Genomic DNA, 19,707 nt, shown 5'->3' with positions numbered 1-19,707 from the left:
CACACACACACACACACACACACACACACACACATTATGTCATCGCAGCCTGCTTCCTGATAATGCAGGGAATGGACTTATGCAACAAGGCAGGCAGGCAGGCCGTGGCCCTGGCAGGACTGGAGGAGCCAGGGAGCGGGGCATACCTACCAAAGAGTCCAGTGTCTGGCAATACAAGGGGAGAGAGAAGAGGGAGGAGGGCAGGGACGGGGTGATCGGGGGCACTGCTGTCTTGTCGATATGACCTACAAATCAACCTGGAGTACAAAGCACTACAGTAGCGGCCCCAAGGGTTAGTGTTTGGGTTAGGACGTTTGAACTTTGTCAACAGACTATTGATAGCTCATTTTGACAAAGTTGCCCAAGTCGACAGAACACTGGTTGCAGGGCAATCAGGGGCACCTGTGTCTTGACGATATGGCTTACTTGTTGAGCTTGTCTGTTACTTAATAGTAGCAGGCTATCGGTGGCTCATTTTGACAAAGCAGCTCACAGGGTTATGGTTAGGTTTAGGGAATGATGTCAGGTTAGCATGTGGGTTAGGTGCTGTGTTAACAAGCTATTGGTTACCCGTGACGGGCAACACAGATTCATTAGTTACAATCCAGTGCCACATATTCCAAATGGCTTGGTGTTACTTGTCAATGTTCTTCTTGGAGCACGCGACACTCTTAATTATTTAAACCTCCGAGGGTGCTGGCCCAAATTTTAAATTCAATGTTTCAAGAAGGAGGCCGTACCTTGCATTATTGTGTTTTTTATTGCACGGACGCGTTTCGATGTGTGCCTTCTTCAGTGTACACAAAGTCTGTGTGATAAAAAACACTACTATGCAAGGTGCGGCCTCCTTCTTGAAACATTGGTGTTACTTGTCCAATTTAGCCAGGCAATTGACTGGTTGAATGATCATTTGGTTGAAATGGACAGGTAAAGCAGTGTCATTTGGAAATAAAATGTGGCACCAGATTGTAACTCATGAATGCATTTTGCCTATCACTGTTGGCTTACATATTTCAACAAAGCAACCCATTTCGACTGAGTAGCCTACAGGCTGGCGGCTGGGCGTTTGGCCAGTTTTAGATGGCATTATGAGGCATTTTAGCGTGGAAGGAATTCCACATTGCTGAGCTGCATTCTGGTCTCGAGGGGCTTAGGGTGAAAGGGTGGGTGGGGAGGGGTGGAAAAAATAAAGAATGTGTCCACTCAGGTACAGGTGTATGTAATTGGGTGCCAGGGGGTTGCTGTGTGTGTGTGTGTGTGTGTGTGTGTGTGTGTGTGTGTGTGTGTGTGTGTGTGTGTGTGTGTGTGTGTGTGTGTGTGTGTGTGTGTGTGTGTGTGTGTGTGTGTGTGTGTGTGTGTGCGTGTGTGTGTGCGTGTGTGTGTGTGTGCGTGCGTGTGTGTGTGTTTGTGCGTGCACATGTGTGTATTGTGCTGTGCATGATGTTTTTTTTGTCATACTTTTGGAAATCCTTTTTTACTTTGGAAATGGGCCAGTGGTCTGAAAAGCTCGTTGCAAATTTCCCTCCCGCAGTTTTTACACACATGCGTGCAAAGTGGCCTACTCACCAAACCGCAGCTATACACTTCCTGTGCCGTGTTTATTTCTGATGTGTGACAGCAGGCGATAAAGGCAACTAATAGCCACTTCCTTGTCACACTATAGACTCTGCATGAACGCTGTAGCAACCCAATGTAAGTAGGCTGCCGGATGTGAGTGCCCGGATATCCGCCCGAGTATTTACGTCTATTTTACCTCAGCTACTCGATTTCGGTCGTGTATTTACGACAGTTTAACCTCAGCTACTTGATTTCGTCCGATTTGAGTCTGACTGAAGATGGAAGGGACATAGGTGCCGTGCGTAAAGAGCCCACAGCACATCGCCGTTTCGGCGACACCAGAGAGTTCCTTGATATCCCAATCAAAAGAATAGGCCCGGTGACCAATAACATCAAAATAATAAAAAAAATAATAAAATGAAATTATAACTTAAAACCGAATTGATTTGGGTGTGAAAATTAAACTGTCTCAACCGGGCACCCAAAGGGAATCCATCAAAAGATAACGGCGTTACTTTCTCGTCGGCATTATTTTGTTTTTATTATCTAGGAGGACTGAGCTGAAAACTGCAGCAGTCACCTTGCACAGTTCTAGCTGCTCTGAAGCACGTATCCTGCCCATTCGCAATGTTAAATAAAAGGTTTTGCAAAAGACTATAGCCTACAATAGATGCACTTTCACAGACAGAATAGCCCGTTTCGGAAGGCATTAAAGTCACGAGTTTACCCAGTCTAAATGTAGTTTAGTTTCTGGAAGTTTCTGAGTTTTACATTAGTGAAACATAACATCAGGATATCCTACAAGTTAAAAGAATATCTGGGCATAGCCTTCTCTCTGAGTTAGAAAACAGCAGCTATGCCGCATATTGTGTAGTTATTATTTGGTGGTGCAAAAACAACACGCGAAACCATTCCGCATATTGTGCCATTATTATTAGTGATGCCGAAACAACAAAGCCAGATTGGTGACTAGAGCTTGCCTAGTCCATTTAGACATAGCCTACTCATTTTATTGTGCCATGTAGGCCTACATTTAAAAGTGTCAGTGGAGAATTAAACTGGGCGCTGAATACTGAATATCGGAGCCATTCTCCCTCCGTGTCTAGATAGCCTACAGTCAGAGGCGCGCGCACGCTCTTATTTCTGTAGACTATTATATGAAAATATCCTAAAACGGTCACAACATCAGAGGACCTTCGTGGTGGAGGATACTTGCGGCGGGGGCCGAGACCGAGTTGTTACGGGACACTCTTAATATTATTGAAGGGACAGACCATGCTCGATACTTTACCCGGTCTAAATGTAGCACTCGAAAAGTTATGCCGCATATTGTGCAGATTAGGCTATTTGGTGATGCCAACCACACGTGTACGTTGGAGACTACAGCCTATAATTTAGACATAGCCTATTCATTTGATTGTGCTACGTAAACTTAAAAGTGTCACTGCAAAATCAAACGGGACGCTGAAATATTGGAGCCAGTAACTTCGTGTCCGGTGGATATTGTGCAGATGTGTGTGCGCGCGCGCACAACTAATTTCTCTCCCATCTCTTTGCTCATCAAGCCTCCGATCTCCAAAAAGACACGGGCACTCAGGATAACTGTTTACGCGAGCTGTTTAAATAATGTGATGCACGGTCTTCATGACATGGCATGGTTTGGCCACCCTAAATTCAACATGACTGCATTCGCACATATCGTTTAAACATCCATGATGGAATGGTCACTCTTAATGTGCAAGTAGGCCTATTGGATATGAAAAAAAGATCTTAAAACGGTCACAACACCAGAGGACCCGTGGTGGTGTGGTGGATATTTGCGGCGGGGGCCGAGGCGAGTTGTTACGGTAGGCTACAATCATATTATAGAAGGGACAGTCAGGCGACACAGCGCGACTCACATAGGGTAGCTGTGGTGCCGCAAAGCATTCCTGATGGTGGAAATGAATGCAAATGCACGCAGATACTCGGGCGGATATCCGGGCACTCACATCCGGCAGCCTACTTACATTGGGTTGCTACAAACGCCTATCAGCAAAACATTTCGAAAGAGAAATTGTGTTGGAGAAATGGATTTTTATTTTTATTTTTAACATCACTATTTTAGTCATCTATCTCTAACAATGTTTTTTTTTCCCATTTGTTAAGCATTTTGAGTTACATGCCTTGTATGACACAGTGCTATACAAATACAATTATTATTATAATTATTTTTATTATTATTTTAACATTACATTTTTTTCCTTTCTAATGAGGCTTCGTGACCTCCAGTGTCCACCGTGTTACCTGCAATCGTGTACAAACTAGCAGAATCCCACAGAGGAGCTGTCAGATACTTTGTGGGTTATTTTATTTCTGCAGCACACTCTCCGCCAGAACCATGCCAGGTATTTGCTAATACTGGGGATATTGCGTGCTCTGCAGATGTTGCATAATGATGTGTACTGGCCTGCACAAGTATTAACTCCTACACACAGGGAAGCTGACAAAGGGGTCAGTTGTCCCAGGCCCAGGGAGAGAGGGGCCCCAAAATTGGGTCCTCATTACATTGTATGTATTGGATTGGGGGCCCTTTCAAATGACTTTGTCCGGGCCTGGCAAAAGCTGTCAGCGGCCCTGCCTACACACACAGACAAACTCCCAGCTCTGTTATGACTTGACCTTTTCCCAACCAGCAGACATGACGGACAGGTAGAGACTTGGCTGTTAGTGTGTGTGCTAGTCGATGGAGAGACTATGTGTGTAGTGTAGGTCCACTTTGAGCAAGCGTCCTGGTGTGGGTGGACGGAGAGTTGTCATTTCCACTGTGCTCACACAGGGGTCTGAGTGTGACGAAAATGAGACAAAACGAGCTTTGCAGAGTGCAAAATGACAACAACGGTTGCTATTGTGGCTATTGTGGCTAAGGGTATGTGCTGCTACTGTGCTCCATACAAGCTAAAAAAAATGTAGTTGACTGTGTAGTTGATGGTGGGAATCTTGTACTATGTATACTGCTCCTTTTATATTCCTTAAACTTGTGTTTATATTAATCCTCTATTTTAACTATATTAAGTATGTAGTAGCACAGGCATGTTTTGATTGCTTCAGTAAAAATTGAGGAATGAGTTTGGGTTAACAGAGAACTATCACCTTCCAGAATCAGACTATTGGTTGTGCATTGATGTATTCGGACAATGTAACTGCTTCTACAATGATAAATTGTGTGGCATAGTTCAACCATTTGTTTTGGTAAGGCATCGTTCATAGCATCATACAATCGTGAAGTTCAAAGTGCAATTCTGATTAGGCCTATTATTCTAAACGCAGCAAAGTTGCAGAAAAGCTTGTTCATGTGAACCCCACTTACAGTAAGCCCAGAGTAATAAGAGCCATGCGGTCGCCTCTGGCTCAATATGAGGTGTGGAAGGCCATCGCGTAGGAGGAACGCACTCGGCCAGTACAGCAGGCTCCATGTGGCTGCTACTTTGTGGAAAGTAATGCAATTCTGAAATTCGTCTGAACTGAAGTCCATGTTCCTGTGTGGAGTTTTTCTCTGTTGTACAAACAGTAGATGCTGGTGAGTTACTCATGAAGTCACTTATGAGTTTGTGGGTTACACTTGATTTCGCTGCTCCTGTTATATTCATTAGGCGTCTGTTTCACAAGTGTATGAAACAGAATTCAGTATTATGCACTTGAAGTCACTCATGCCTCTTTTCCACTGCAGATTTTCTGTTAGGCCTACAGCTTGACACAGCGCAACTCGGCCGCCACTTTTTGCTTTAGGATTGAGCTGTGTCGTCGTGCCTATTCGAAAAGCATAAAGTTGCAGCCAAGTCGTGTTGTGTCGAGCTGTAGGCCTATACCAGAATCTTGGCAGTGGAAAAGAGCCTTTACTGTATGAGTTGGGGATTACACTTGATTTCGCCGCTCCTGTTATATTAATTAGGCATCTGTTGCACAGTTGTATGAAGCAGCATTCAGTATTATGCACTTGTGCTGTACTACTAGGTTATGGATTAGTGGAAAGCTGTATGTGTGCTCTCTCTGCTGTATGTGTGCTTTAGTTAACACAGGCCAAAAGGCCTTTCCAACTCTTCACCTATAGCTGGAAAAAACCCTGCAACATTATGAATTCGAGATAATGACTGAAAGTGTGTTCTACATAACCATATGCATATTAGGCATGCTACTATTGAGTACTTTGGGATTATGATACTGCTGTTCAAACAGTTTTATCTCTAGTGCTGTTTTGTAGTAGGCTAGTAGTAGTGCCCTTATAGCACAGGTGAAAAACATATCCTTTCTTTCCAGCAAATTCCTCCTTTACATTGTCATTGATCATTTTCCTCCAAATCCTAAGGGAATGACACCCCTCTACCGCCTCCCTCTCCACACACACACACACACACATTCATTATTCTGCACACACAATTATCCTATAGGCTGGTTGCTGGGCAACCGCCAGACCTTGTTTACCTTTCCTCTTTGCATGCGCCGAGCCAAGGCCATAATCCCTAGGTGAGTACCAGGGGCTGCCTACGCTACGATATTACCTGTCGCTCTCTGCACTCGTCACCATTTTCAATAACAAGCCAGCGCTGCTGCTGGATTTCTGTATGTTGAAAATGGAAGCTTCTCTCAAAGGGATTCAGTGTACATCTTAAACGTTGACTTCTTTGTGTGTGTGTGTGTGTGTGTGTGTGTGTGTGTGTGTGTGTGTGTGTGTGTGTGTGAGAGAGAGAGAGAGAGAGAGAGAGAGAGAGAGAGAGAGAGAGAGAGAGAGAGAGAGAGAGAGAGAGAGAGAGCATGCATGCATGCATGTGTGTGTGTGTGTGTGTGTGTGTGTGTGTGTGTGTGTGTGTGTGTGTGTGTGTGTCTGTGTGTTTGTGTTTGTGAGTGTGTGAGCATGCGTGCATGTGTGTGTGTTTTATTGTTTGTTTGGTCTGAGAAAGTAAATGAAAAATTGTGAATATTTTGTTGTCATCGTATTATTCAGTATATTTCTCTGATTATGAACAGCTGAAAGAGTGACAGCCTCCTACCTCTGGGTTAATTATACCGAGCCTCTCTCTCTCTCTCTCTCTCTCTCTCTCTCTCTCTCTCTCTCTCTCTCTCTCTCTCTCTCTCTCTCTCTCTCTCTCTCTCTCTCTCTCTCTCTCTGTCTCAGTGAGTTTATTGTTGTGTTGCCATACTGCCTGGCCTCTCCTATTCTCCTGCTATCATAAGCAAACGAGCTGGTTTGCAAAGGCTCACATTGTTCCTCAAATATTGACCTGTATTCATTACCTGCTCACGCTAACACACACACGCACGCACATGCGCACACACGCACACGCACACACACACACACACACACACACACACACACACACACACACACACACACACACACACACACACACACACACACACACACACACACACACACACACACACACACACACACACACACACAATACCAGTCATTGCCACCTGCCTTTCAACAAAATGGTGAGAGGCCCTTTGTGCTTAAACATATATAAGTCAAATGTCAAATATATTCCATTCTGTATATTGTGCAGTCTACTGTCAATTCCACAATGTGGACTCAAACATTATGTTCCTGTTTTGCTTTCTCCAGCACCCGTTTCTCCTGTCTTATTGTTCTCCACATCCTGCCCAAACAGATTTAATTACCTGCGAAGCTGATATGTCTTGCGCTAAGTCATTAGCCGGCATATTATCATTGTTTGCTGCTTGGTCGTTTGGCATTGCCCATATTAACATGTTAATATGAAGAGCTCTTTTCCAAAACGCTATATCCACCATTTTTGACTTTTTGCATTTTAATATTGGAATTGACTGTTAAGATGTCCTATCATCTATGTGTGAATTCTTGCCATTCAAATATTTTGAGAACATACTTTAAAACCTCTATAAAAATGCATTTTGCTATGCATTTAAATGGAATGCCCAATACAAAAATTTTAATTTCCCAACATTCTATAAAATGGATATATCTCATTTTGGAAAAGAGCTCTTCATATTCTCAGTGGTGTACTCTACTTTTTTGTTTTGGGTATACTGTATATGTGCTATTCTGAATAATGGATCAATCAATTTAGGTGGGTATACTGAAATCCCTGAACTTTTCAGGTGGGTATACTGAGTATACCTGCGTTCCACGTGGACTACACCATCTTCTATAGTTTAAGGACACGTCATGTCTGCTGAAAATTATTATGTAAAAGCGTGACTTTGTGCATTTTTGACATACACTTGACGTGATGTGTTTGTCCCAATTTTTTCTGTTTTTTTTTCTGTCTCTGATGACACTTTCCAGCGAATGGGAAAGCCAAACAGGTTTGAAATCCAGCTTCGGTCATGATGAGAGCACATGACAAAGCAGGTGGAATGTCGGATGACATGTGTCGGTCTGTGTGCTCTTGTGCGCACGCGTGTGTGTCTGCATGCTTTTTATGTGTTTGTATTGTGTGAAAGTGTGTGAAAGGTAGACGGAATATACGTGTGTGTGTGTGTGTGTGTGTGTGTGTGTGTGTGTGTGTGTGTGTGTGTGTGTGTGTGTGTGTGTGTGTGTGTGTGTGTGTGTGTGTGTGTGTGTGTGCACGTGCGCGTGTTTGCATGCTTGCGTGCATTCACATTTATGTGACTATTGGTGTAATGATGATGCAAATGCAGCCGGTGAGGTGGAGGGTGAATAATCAGCGTCAGAGGGCAAGGTGTAGTCTTCTCTCCCAGTCCCATGTGACTATGTGAGAGTGTCTCGAGTGCAGAGCTCGTGACGTGGAGAGGAATGCGCCTGTATCTCGGGGTGTGGCTCTCAGGAATGGTTCCAGAACCGTTGCTGTGGTAACACATTATGACCTTTCAGAAGGCCTCCTGCATTCTAGAATACAGTCCAACAATATACACGCTTCAGTAAATCAACAAAAATACAGTGTTTGTCTGTCTGTCAACAGGCCACCATTTTGGGTTGTGAAACTGAAACAGCATTGCACCACAGTGTGTTGGGGCCGGGGTGTCGTTGAAGAGACTTCCTCTGCTGAAATAGAATTAGCGATGCCTTGGTACTTTTCCCCCTACATATATACTACACGTGCAGATTCACATGCATATATACAGTATTTGTAAATGTACGCATGCATACGCACACACAGGTACACACACACACACACACACACACACACACACACACACACACACACACACACACACACACACACACACACACACACACACACACACACACACACACACACACACACAGATAGATAGAAGATATTTGTATTCCGGAAAGTCACAGCAGGTATCAACAGATCTGCAAAATGTCTTTCCAGTTACACTTTGCTGCGTCTGTTGGTTTCGCACAACCACCACCAAAGAAGTTGAGAAGTGTTGTGAGCAGTTATTTTCATCAGCGCGCGCTTTTGAAACGGCTGGTTTTTGGAGATACCTAAGTTCCGCAACATGCCTTCTGCTGGCCAGAGTGTGTCCAAACCTGCTCGGTATGCAGCTGCCTCTCTCTCTCTCTCTCTCTCTCTCTCTCTCTCTCTCTCTCTCTCTCTGATTCTCTCTCTCTCTCTCTCTCTTTCTCTCTGTGTGTCTCTCTCTGTCTGTCTGTGTCTCTCTCTCTTTCTCTCTCTCTTTCTCTCTCTCTCTCTCTCTCTCTCTCTCTCTCTCTCTCTCTCTCTCTCTCTCTCTCTGCCTCTCTTTCTCTCTCTCTGTGATATCACGTCTACCGGTAGTTTATAAATCATGCATTGTTGATTTCAAAGTTGTTGAAAAGAAATTCGCTTCTGAATTGAGATATCACCTACACAGCTGCACACACTGTACAATGTACATCACATACAGTACCCGTTTATCTTGCTTGATCTATCTCTCTCTCTCTCTCTCTCTCTCTCTCTCTCTCTCTCTCTCTCTCTCTCTCTCTCTCTCTCTCTCTCTCTCTCTCTCTCTCTCTCTCTCTCTCTCTCTATAATAAGACATAATAGATTATTTAATAGTATTTCACTGTATGCCTGTACAGATTGTGTTGTGTTGCATTGGTAGCTGACCTCTCTCTTGTCATGACTATTCACCGTAAGTGGCAACCTTCAGAGATACGGCATTTCAATGGAAGCTCTTATCAGGCCCTGGATTGTCAGCCATAGCACAGCAGAAGGAGACGAGGCAGCAGAGACACCGTCCCGTCCTGGAAGAGTCAGCCTGACCCCCAGGGTCGTCTCTCTTCAGGCCCTCACCCCAAGGCTGAATAGAACGTCTGGCTGGTTGAACGAACTACACAGGCTATTTTGCAATGTGGAGAGAGATCGTGGAGAGAGAGAGAGAGAGAGAGAGAGAGAGAGAGAGAGAGAGAGAGATATAATAGAGAGAGAGAGAAAGAGAGAGAGACCTACTCTAGTTGTTGAATTAACTGAACTGTCGGTGTATTTGCCTGGTTTACTTAGTTTGATTTAGTATTTCTTGCAGGATCATGTACTGTTACAGTACAGTATACAAACGTAAGAAGACATATGCATTATAGTGTCTGTCTGTGTGTTTGTCTGTCAGCTCTCTCTCTCTCTCTCTCTCTCTCTCTCTCTCTCTCTCTCTCTCTCTCTCTCTCTCTCTCTCTCTGTCTCTCTCTTCCCACATTTGATTTCTAAGCGCTGCCCCGTCACCTTTCCGAAATACGCTGGAACTTGTTGGTATTGGTATGAGCGTAAATAGAGCGCACTCAGATGAGCTGAGCTGCGCAGAGAGGGAGTGAGCCAAAATAGTGGGGCAAGTTTGAGACTATTTCACAATAACCACAGAGCTCAGCACAGCACAGCAAAGCCCAGCACAGCCCAGCCCACTACAGCCCAGCCCAGCACAGCCAGTAGTGTCTTGTCACGGCAGCCCAGATCCCTCTCAGGACTATAGCCCCCCTCTCCTCTCGCTGAGGGCCACTTTGGAAACCTTCGTAAACATCTAGTGAGTCAATATACCGTTTCTGCTCTTCCTTGGAAACCACAGCATGTTGCAAAGCACATCTAGCAAAGGTAGCCTCCTCCCACCAAGCAAAAAAAAAAACTGAACAGAGCTGAACATTACGCAATGTGAGTGAGCAGTCCATGGTGAACAAGCACACACACAACTGTTTTAAACTAACGTGTCTCTGCAGTGCCCCGTAATGAGGGTTTTTTTTTGTTTGGCATCCAGGGATAAACCTTGCTTTCTGATTTTCAGCTGCTATGCTGGATATTACGCCTTTAATATTAATAGTAAGTTTGCCAGATACTGTTATCATCCAGGGACAAATGTTTGGAGTGTGGACGGATGTCTACCTCATCATGTCCAGGCTTCCTGCTGGGATGTGTCATTTTATCTTGCGCAATCAAAGTGTTTGTTTGGGCCTATTTAACCCTTTGAGGAGTAATGCATGTCTTCCTGTAGTCTTTTTGCACTGTGGAAGGTCTGGTGACCGAAAACGTTTTGCACTTGTATGTAGCATCTGTACTGTATATGTAAATCAATACAGAAATTATTGGTCTTTGACTCTTTGGTCAGTTTATGTGACACCATTTCTTTTGAATAGGATGCACCACTTTTGGTATTGTCTAACTGTTCAGTGTGGAATTGTTGTAGATAGTGTGTGTGTGTTTTAAATGTTTTGCAAGATCACTTGACTGCCAATCCAATCTATCTTTGGGTACTAATGTCTCATCATAGTTTGATAAGAACATCATAGCCGAATGTCTCATCATAGTTTGATAAGAACTACAGCAACATTTTATCACTATTATGTGATGGCGCTCCTCAAAGGGTTAAGACTGTTCCCCATGCGGGAGCCAAAACAACGGATGGTGACTCCAAACCAAGGCATCTGAGGCATTCCACTGAATATGCCCACGCTGGGCACCAGAGGCAGCCGAGGTGTGTGTGTGTGTGTGTGTGTGTGTGTGTGTGTGTGTGTGTGTGTGTGTGTGTGTGTGTGTCGTGTGTCGCGCGGTAATAAGTAAGGTAGTAAGGTAATAAGGTAATAAGTGCGTATGTGTGTGTGTGTGTGTGTGTGTGTTTATCATCTGCTTTTATGTGGTTGTGTACACATTTGTGTGTTTTTTGTCCGCTGCGTGTGTGTGCAAGTGCGCGCGTGTTTGTGTATGATTGATTGTGTGTGTGTGCTTGTTTGTGCACTTCTGCGTGTGTGATTGTGTGTGAGGCTTTGCCTGCCCTCGACCACAGCTGCCCCAGTGTTTTTCCACTGGCTCTCCCACCGCAATGCATTGTATCGTTCTGTTCAAGATGTGCAGTAAGTAACCCCTGCGTAGTGTCTTTAACCTGCTAAAACACGGCATTAGACATTTGCTGTAACCAAAAATGGCAATGACCAAAAGTCATAGTGCATTTCTAAAGGCCCTGTGTAATGTCATAGTAGTGTAGTAGTATATTAGCCTGATTGTCATCGACGTTCAAATCTCTTCGAGACTTGGTCTGACCAAGAGCATAACAATTAACATTTCCCAAACGGGATGGTTGACCCGCCTCCCTTGGTTTGCTTATGGTTGTTTGCTTACCAACAAAGTGGGAGAAGTTCCCGTATTTTCGGGAACTCAGAAAGTACATTACATTACTCTTGACCTGACTAGTTGCAACGCTGAAAGTGTTGGGACTAGGAGAGCACAGCCTGGCTAGTAGTATATGGTAGTTAACTTTTCAATGACTATTACAGCGTTCCACTGGCTGAACGGCGTGCACACCCTACTAATCATTCCAACGCTCCAGTGTCATAGCATTACTCACCACAGGCCTGCCAGCAGGTGGGAGGAACAAACAGGTAAGCTGTCCTAGGCCCAGGGAAATGGGGAGGCCCCATAATGAGTACGCCAGGGGTTCTCAACCTTTTCCAACTTGGGGCCCACCAGAAATTTTAACAAATGTTCGGGGCCCGATCTATGACCCAATAAACAATACAACTCAAATAAATAGTCAACAGCAACACACACAAAAATATTATTTTGATTTTTAGAAAATGATTCCAAGGCCCACTTGGAATACCTTCAGGGCCCACCAGTGGGCCTCGGCCCACAGTTTGAAAATCACTGGAGTACGCCATTACATTGTATATCCCATTTTAGCCTAAGCCCTTTTTGGGAAAAGGTGCCCTCTCCCTGTTAAAAACCTAAATATCTCAGCCTCCGAAGCACATAAAAACATGAAATGAGTTGCATTTAAAAGCTAAGAACCTTCATTTTGCACTAGACTGTGTTCATTCAGCTCTAACTTATCCACATTTGTAATAAAACAGCTCAAACGTCAAAAACCTGAATGCAGCGTATATGTCGCTCCAGGACACAATGGGATATATGAAGACAGGGGCGCTCCCTGTCTCTCTTCACGTTGGTTTACTTTATACCGAGATGATGTGCAAGATGTTCAGTAATCCCTGCATACTATCTATAAAACGTTCCAATGTTTCAGGGGTGTAGAATTAGTCATCACTTGTAGGCACACTGTATAGCGAGGTACTGTTTGCGTAAAGCACATATCATGTTCAGGATTGACCTTTTGAAGTCGTTGATGACAAGCAAAGGTATTTTTATCGGCGCTTTCAGTGTGACTCAGAACCTCTTTGTGTTAACAGCCAATCCAAGGAGGTTAACAAGGCACAGTGCGAGTGTGTGTGTGTGTGAGTGTGTGTGTGTGTGTGTGTGTGTGTGTGTGTGTGTGTGTGTGTGTGTGTGTGTGTGTGTGTGTGTGTGTGTGTGTGTGTGTGTGTGTGTGTGTGTGTGCACGCGTGCGTTTCTGTCTGTGTCTGTGGCTATTTGTGTATGCATGTATGTGTTCTTAGGTTAGAACACCTCTCTCTCTCTCTCTCTCTCTCTCTCTCTCTCTCTCTCTATGGCGTGTGTGTGTGTTTGTGTGTGTGTCTGTGTCTGTGTGTGTGTGTGTGTTTGTTCTCCCACTAGTGCATTGGGGTCTCCACAGAGATGTCTGATGTAGTGTATCTAAGCATGTGCGCGGCATCATCCCAGCCTTGTTTCGAGCAATCAGATGTTCACGACAGCCGACAGGGCCAGTTGCGCTTTCGTGCGCTTGCTTGCAGCAACTTCCTGTCCCCATTTTTTTTGTTTTTTGTTTTTTTTATTTCTTTCTTTCTTTTCACAACTCACATGGTCCTTCCGATCTGTGGCGGTGTGTGTCATGACCCGTTGCCACATTGTAGAAATAGACCTCGAGACCAGAGCAGAAGAGCTGAGGCCTGGCCGGTTCCGGCAAACATCTCAGCCTCGCTCTGCTTGTTAAGCTGTGCTGTGCTGTGCTGTGCTGAGAATCCTTTGCTCAAATAGCTGATGCTAACATGACCCACCAAGCTGGTAGGTCACAACTCCGACTCTGTATTACAAATGAGGCTTTTAAACCAGCCTGGTTAGTCCTACTCTACTCTACTTTTACGCTGCTCTGCTCTACTCTACTCTACTCTTCTATACTACTCTACTCCACTGGGGTGCATTTCTCGAAACCATAGTTGCGAACTACGTTAGCTACTGTGTTGTTTGCAATGCAATTTCCCATTGACAACTACCCAAGTGGCTAAAAGCTACACTTTCGAGGAACGCACCCCTGTATTATACTCGACTCGACTCGACTCGACTCGACTCGACTACTCTACTTTACTCTACTCAACTCTACTTCGTGACCCTAGTTTTTTTTAAGCTGTAAACTGGTAAAGTAGGGGAGAGTAGAGTAGGGCAAAGTGATGCTAACTATTGCAATGTTTAAGTGCTAAAAGTTGGTCTCTGTAGCCTGTTGTTGCATAGCATAGTATCGTTGAGAATCTGAACATGGTGAACTGTGACACGCACCGACTGCGAAGGCCCTTTTTGCCGCGTCCAGGGGAAGTGTGAGAGTGGGGAGATTTTGAGAGAGGAAGTGAGTATGGGTGCACCCTGTTCTCGTTTTGCATGGCGGTTTTCGCAGTACGCTACGCAACGTCGTCGTGTCGTCTGCTGCTTCTGCCAAAATTGAGATGACAGTCTTCAGAGCGGTATCTGAGTGTGTTTGATATTATCGTTATTTAGGTTCTCATTGGGGCCTGTGTTTTTAGAGTTAATGATAACAGCACAGGAAGGAAGAGTGAGTTGATGAAGGCAAGATTTTGGTGTCCTTTTTTTCCAGTGACGAGCATCGAGGGGGGGAGGGGGGGGTGAGATCAGACAGATGAGATAGCAGAGTGCAAATGTGGTACTTCTCAGAATTGCAGTAAAAACCACAGCGAGCTCAGCGGCTTTGATGAACAAAATGGGCTAAGGACTAGTGTGTGTGTGTGTGTGTGTGTGTGTGTGTGTGTGTGTGTGTGTGTGTGTGTGTGTGTGTGTGTGTGTGTGTGTGTGTGTGTGCGTGTGTGTTTGTGTGTGGGCGGGGGATGGGGGGATGTACGCATATATGTACGCATGTGGTCCTTGTTCATTAGAAGTTTAGCATCGTGATGTTCTCTAGAACAACTGAGAGACCCTCTCATGGAAAGCTGCACATGCGCTCTCACCTGTTCCCCATAACTGATTTCTAGTGTCTTGACTGGGTTTGTCACGCACATGACTATCTTTATACTATGTTTATATTCAGTGTTTGTATTTACTTTTCTGCTCGTTTACAATACCTGTGATGCTTCATACGTATATTCTCCTTTCCTATCTATATCAGTTGAATAGGTGTAGATAGCATAACAGATACACAGTAAATGTTCAAGAATTAGTTGATTTAACACTAAGAAGGTCAATTTATCATCTTCTAGATTATATTTGGTCTTTTAGTGTTGGTTTAACACTGCATGTTTTTTACTACGTATTGGGGTGGAGTACCACTACCATTTCTCTTGCAATTTCTACAGACCATATGTTTGCTGGAGGGATATTCTGGTTGATTATTTTATTTAGCACGTACAGAAAAAACTTGTCTGTGTGCTTTGTATAATGGGGGGAGGGTTTCGAGAAGTTTCCACTGTGGTAGAGTATGTGTTAAAAGGGAGAGAGAGAGAGAGAGAGAGAGAGAGAGAGAGAGAGAGAGAGAAGTGCTCATCTCCACTGTGGTTTAACAGACAGGAAACACAAACCCAGAGCTCAGTGATGCGTTTCCTGTCAGCTCGACACTCAACACTCACAGGTCACTCTTTTTGACAAGAGCGGCTGGTTTTTTTTGCACCGCACAAATGCTGCATTTTATTTTTTAGTTCTCGTGAACTCCCTCACCCATCCACTCATTCAGTCACTCAACAGTCCTGGAGCCTAGTCAGGCATCTGAATGCTTGACGGCAAGCTAGAGTGTGCGAGTGTGATAAAGGAAGAGACAAATATAGTTACTGTGCAGAGAGTCACTATTGTGTGCAACTTTGTTTTGTTATCAGAGGCGATTCTAGGGTCAGATGGGGCCCCAAGCAAAAATGCAAAATGATGAACATTTGAACCAAAATCACCATTACTGTGGTAAAGTGTGGGCTGTTATTCACTATTTAGGTGCTTGGGGGCCCCAAGCGGCTGCCTGCCTTGCCTGGTGGCAAGATGTGCCTCTGTTTGTTATAAGTGGGTTACGAGGCAGGAACGACATCATTTTGAACGTTGAACATGCAGAGATGAAGATTCGGTCAACGACATGTCCCAGAGCCTCCCTCTCACGTGAAGCAACATTAAATATAGTTTTCGTCATCATTTGGTTGCTCAACAGTTTGGAATTTGAAACTAGACAGTCCTCACAAATGTTAAAGCCTACGAAGTATACTTCAGAAGAGCAAATTCAGAATTGCTTTTCTCCCTTTCTGGTACAAGTTTATGAACTACTATAAGGATGTGGGGAGCATTGAGTGTTGCTTTGAGAATACACAGTAGCCTACCTTGAAATATCAAAACCGTTGTCCATACTGCATGCCTGAGACTCTATGTTCTCATTTTCACTGTCAAAGTGTGTGCGTGTGTCTGTGTGTGTGTGTGTGTGTGTGCACGCACGCGTATATGCATATACATGCGTATGTGCGTATACATGTGTATGTGTGCGCTTATGTGTACAGGCATGTCTGTGTATGGATTATGGACACATATGTATTAATTGAGATGCGGTGTGGCTGACATTTGAGCATGTGTTTGTTTGATTGCTTGCCTGTCATAAAACCATGCAGTGTTAACTGTTGGTTCATTGACAAGGGATCCTATTCACAGATTACATGTGTCCTGTCAATCATTTTTTTCTAAAAAAAAAAAATATTTTTGGCTTTTTGGGCTTTTTGGATAGGACAGTGAAGACTGACAGGGAGTGATTGTGGAGAGAGAGATGGGGTAGGGTTGGGAAATGACCTAGCCAGGATTCGAACCTGGGTGCCCCTGGGCGCCCCTAGGCATACAAGCCCACACGCCCACAGCGACAGAAGTAATTTACTTCGCTGGTGACAGAAGAGACAAAAGCGACTAGATTTGGGCCACTAGAGGCGACCTGAGCGACTTGAGCAACAGTTTCTAGCTGGGCTTCAGCGAATATTATGCAAATGAGCTATGATAATGTTGAGTGACAGCCGCCACAGCCAATGGGAATGCTTACATTCCGCTTTTAATGAACATTGTCTGTGGCCTCTATTGCTCGTATCGCTCTTTGCTGCACAGTCCAGCGATTCTCTGTCACTTAATCTTGTCGCCGCCAGTGTATTCGCCCGGTAACATCTCCACTGCTGGAAATAGATGGTTTGCTTTGGTGTTAGCTTGTGTGGCTGTGGGTGTGCTTGAGGTATGAGTGTAAGGTGTGAGGTTTATGTGTATGTGTGAGATAGGAGGGTATGTGTGTGCTATGAGTGTCTATAACGTGTGTGTTTGTAGGGGGAAGGTGCTGGAAAGAGGTCTAGCGTTGGAGTAGGAGGGTGGGTGGGTTGTGATATCAACTCTCTGTAGCAGGTGGGCGTGGAGTGCTACCCTTCTCTCTCTGTTTCTCTGTTATTTTCTCTCTCTCTCACTCTCTCTCTCTGTCTGTCTCTCTCTCTCTCTCTCTCTCTCTCTCTCCCTCACACACTCACTCTCTCTCTCTGTCTCTCTCTCTCTCTCTCTCTCTCACACACACACACACACACACACACACACACACACACACACACACACACACACACACACACACACACACACACACACACACACACACACACACACACACACACACACAGGGGCAGCCGCTTCCTCAGATGCCTGGATGCCTCAGGGGGAGTGGAAAAGTACAAGACTCAAGACTCACCAGAGATCAGATTAAATTCCATTCATCCCACCCTCGCCCCCCACAACAGACACACACACACACACACACACACACACACACACACACACACACACACACACACACACACACACACACACACACACACACACACACACACACACACACACACACACACACACACACACACACACACACACACACACATCTGCAGGACTGAGAAAGTTTGTTTTTGTGTGTCTGTGTTCCTGCAATATTGAATTATTTCGATTCAAGTGATTTTCGCTTTTCACACGTGAAATGAGTCATTTTCTCTGTTATTTTTCCTCAAGTCTGACAACAGTTCTGAAAACTGTTAAAGAGTTGGGGTCTTCTTCTTCTTCTTCTTCTTCTTCTTCTTCTTCTTCTTCTTCTTCTTTCTTCTTCTTCTTCTTCTTCTTCTTCTTCTTCTCCTTTCTTCTTCTTCTTCTTCTTCTTCTTCTTCTTCTTCTTCTTCTTCTTCTTCTCTTTCTCTTCTTCTTCTTCTTTCTTCTTCTTCTTCTTCTCTCTTCTTCTTCTTCTTCTCTCTTCTTCTTCTTCTTCTTCTTCTTCTTCTTCTTCTTCTTCTTCTTCTTCTTCTTCTTCTTCTTCTTCTTCTTCTTCGTTCTTCTTGTTCTTCTTGTTCTTCTTGTTCTTCTTGTTCTTCTTCTTCTTCTTCTTCTTCTTCTTCTTCTTCTTTTCTTTCTTCTTCTTCTTCTTCTTCTTCTTCTTCTTCTTCTTCTTCTTCTTTCTTTCTTCTTCTCTTTCTTCTTCTTCTTCTTCTTCTTCTTCTTCTTCTTCTTCTTCTTCTTCTTCTTCTTCTTCTTCTTCTTCTTCTTCTTCTTCTTCTTCTTCTTCTTTGCTTCCTCTTCCCCTTTGCACTGAGGGCCTCATCTCATCTCATCTCATCTCATCTCATCTCTTCTTCTCCCTGCCAGAGCAGATGGTTGCCATTAGGGGACACCCATGGGCCTGTTGTTTAATTACGCCTCGTATATCTTCCCCAAACCTGGCAACCCGGGCCCAACCCTGCATGTGCTGCATTGTGTCAGAGTCAAGTGGTGGGTGTGTGCGTGTGTGTGTGTTTGTGTGTGTATGTGTGTCAACATGTCGTGACTGATGATTGGGCGCCATGCCATTCGCTCGCATGCTTTCTTGCAATGACAAGAATGTGCCCCCCCCCCAAAAAAAAAAAAACCTGCTGATGGTGCCTGTTTTGTTGCCTGTGCCTTTTGTCAGTATTTCATTCATTGTGTACTATAATTGTTGTTACTCAGTGTTGCCTCCATTGTGTGTATGTTACTCAGTATTGCTTTGAAAAACTGCTAATAGGGGTATTCAAGACTGTTTGGCGTGCAGTAATGCTTTCAGCACTGTACGTGTGATATTTGAACAGAGCTAACCTTTAAGACTGTATGTTTTTCATCCACTACGGCTTGTAAATCTGTGTGTTATTCAATCAGTGGCTCATTCAGGGCTGTTTGACTGGCGGTATGCATTTGTTAATGCATTCAAGACGGCTTGTGTGGTATGCGCTCAGTCCTGCGTCGGCTGCGTGCAACGAGTCTTGTGTGACAAATATTCATTACTGCATTTAGCACTCTTTGTGATGCCTGGTTCTGCCTGTTGGTGTGGTTGCACGTTCCACTGGCCAAGTCGTGACCTCACACATACACCATTTGCCACGAACTGCCAAGGCGATGCCTAATTTGCTCTTGGATACCCTAGCCTGTGTCAACACTATTTGCACGGTGAAGTAAAGTGGTACTTGTGATCTGTGATCTGAACTTTTCTCAGCAATAAGACCTCACGTGATCGGTTTCTCGGCTCCGTTAGCATGTCGCACTATTGTTGTAGAAAACAAATGGTCCCCCACTTCTCTTTTATCTTTTCCTCTTCTTCTGTTCTCTCCTCTTCTGTTTTTTTTTTTATAGAAACCTC

General features: G+C 44.4%; 1 protein-coding gene across 2 annotated transcripts in view; it reads left to right on the top strand.

Moving 5' to 3' along the window:
* Positions 1 to 19,707, top strand: part of elf1 (E74-like ETS transcription factor 1) — a 94,670-nt gene that overhangs the window by 10,544 nt on the left and 64,419 nt on the right. Inside the window, exon 1 of one of the 2 annotated variants that reach the window (XM_063190332.1) lies at positions 13,854 to 13,883. The exons of the other annotated variant lie outside the window; for it this stretch is intronic. The gene's annotated coding sequence lies outside the window, so the exon portion shown is untranslated. Of the gene's footprint in view, positions 1 to 13,853; positions 13,884 to 19,707 lie in introns of those variants that run through there. 2 annotated transcript variants of the gene reach the window in all.

The sequence above is a fragment of the Engraulis encrasicolus genome, chromosome 23 (genome assembly GCF_034702125.1).
Source record: "Engraulis encrasicolus isolate BLACKSEA-1 chromosome 23, IST_EnEncr_1.0, whole genome shotgun sequence".
NCBI lineage: Eukaryota > Metazoa > Chordata > Actinopteri > Clupeiformes > Engraulidae > Engraulis > Engraulis encrasicolus.
This window is presented reverse-complemented; position numbering and strand designations above follow the sequence as displayed.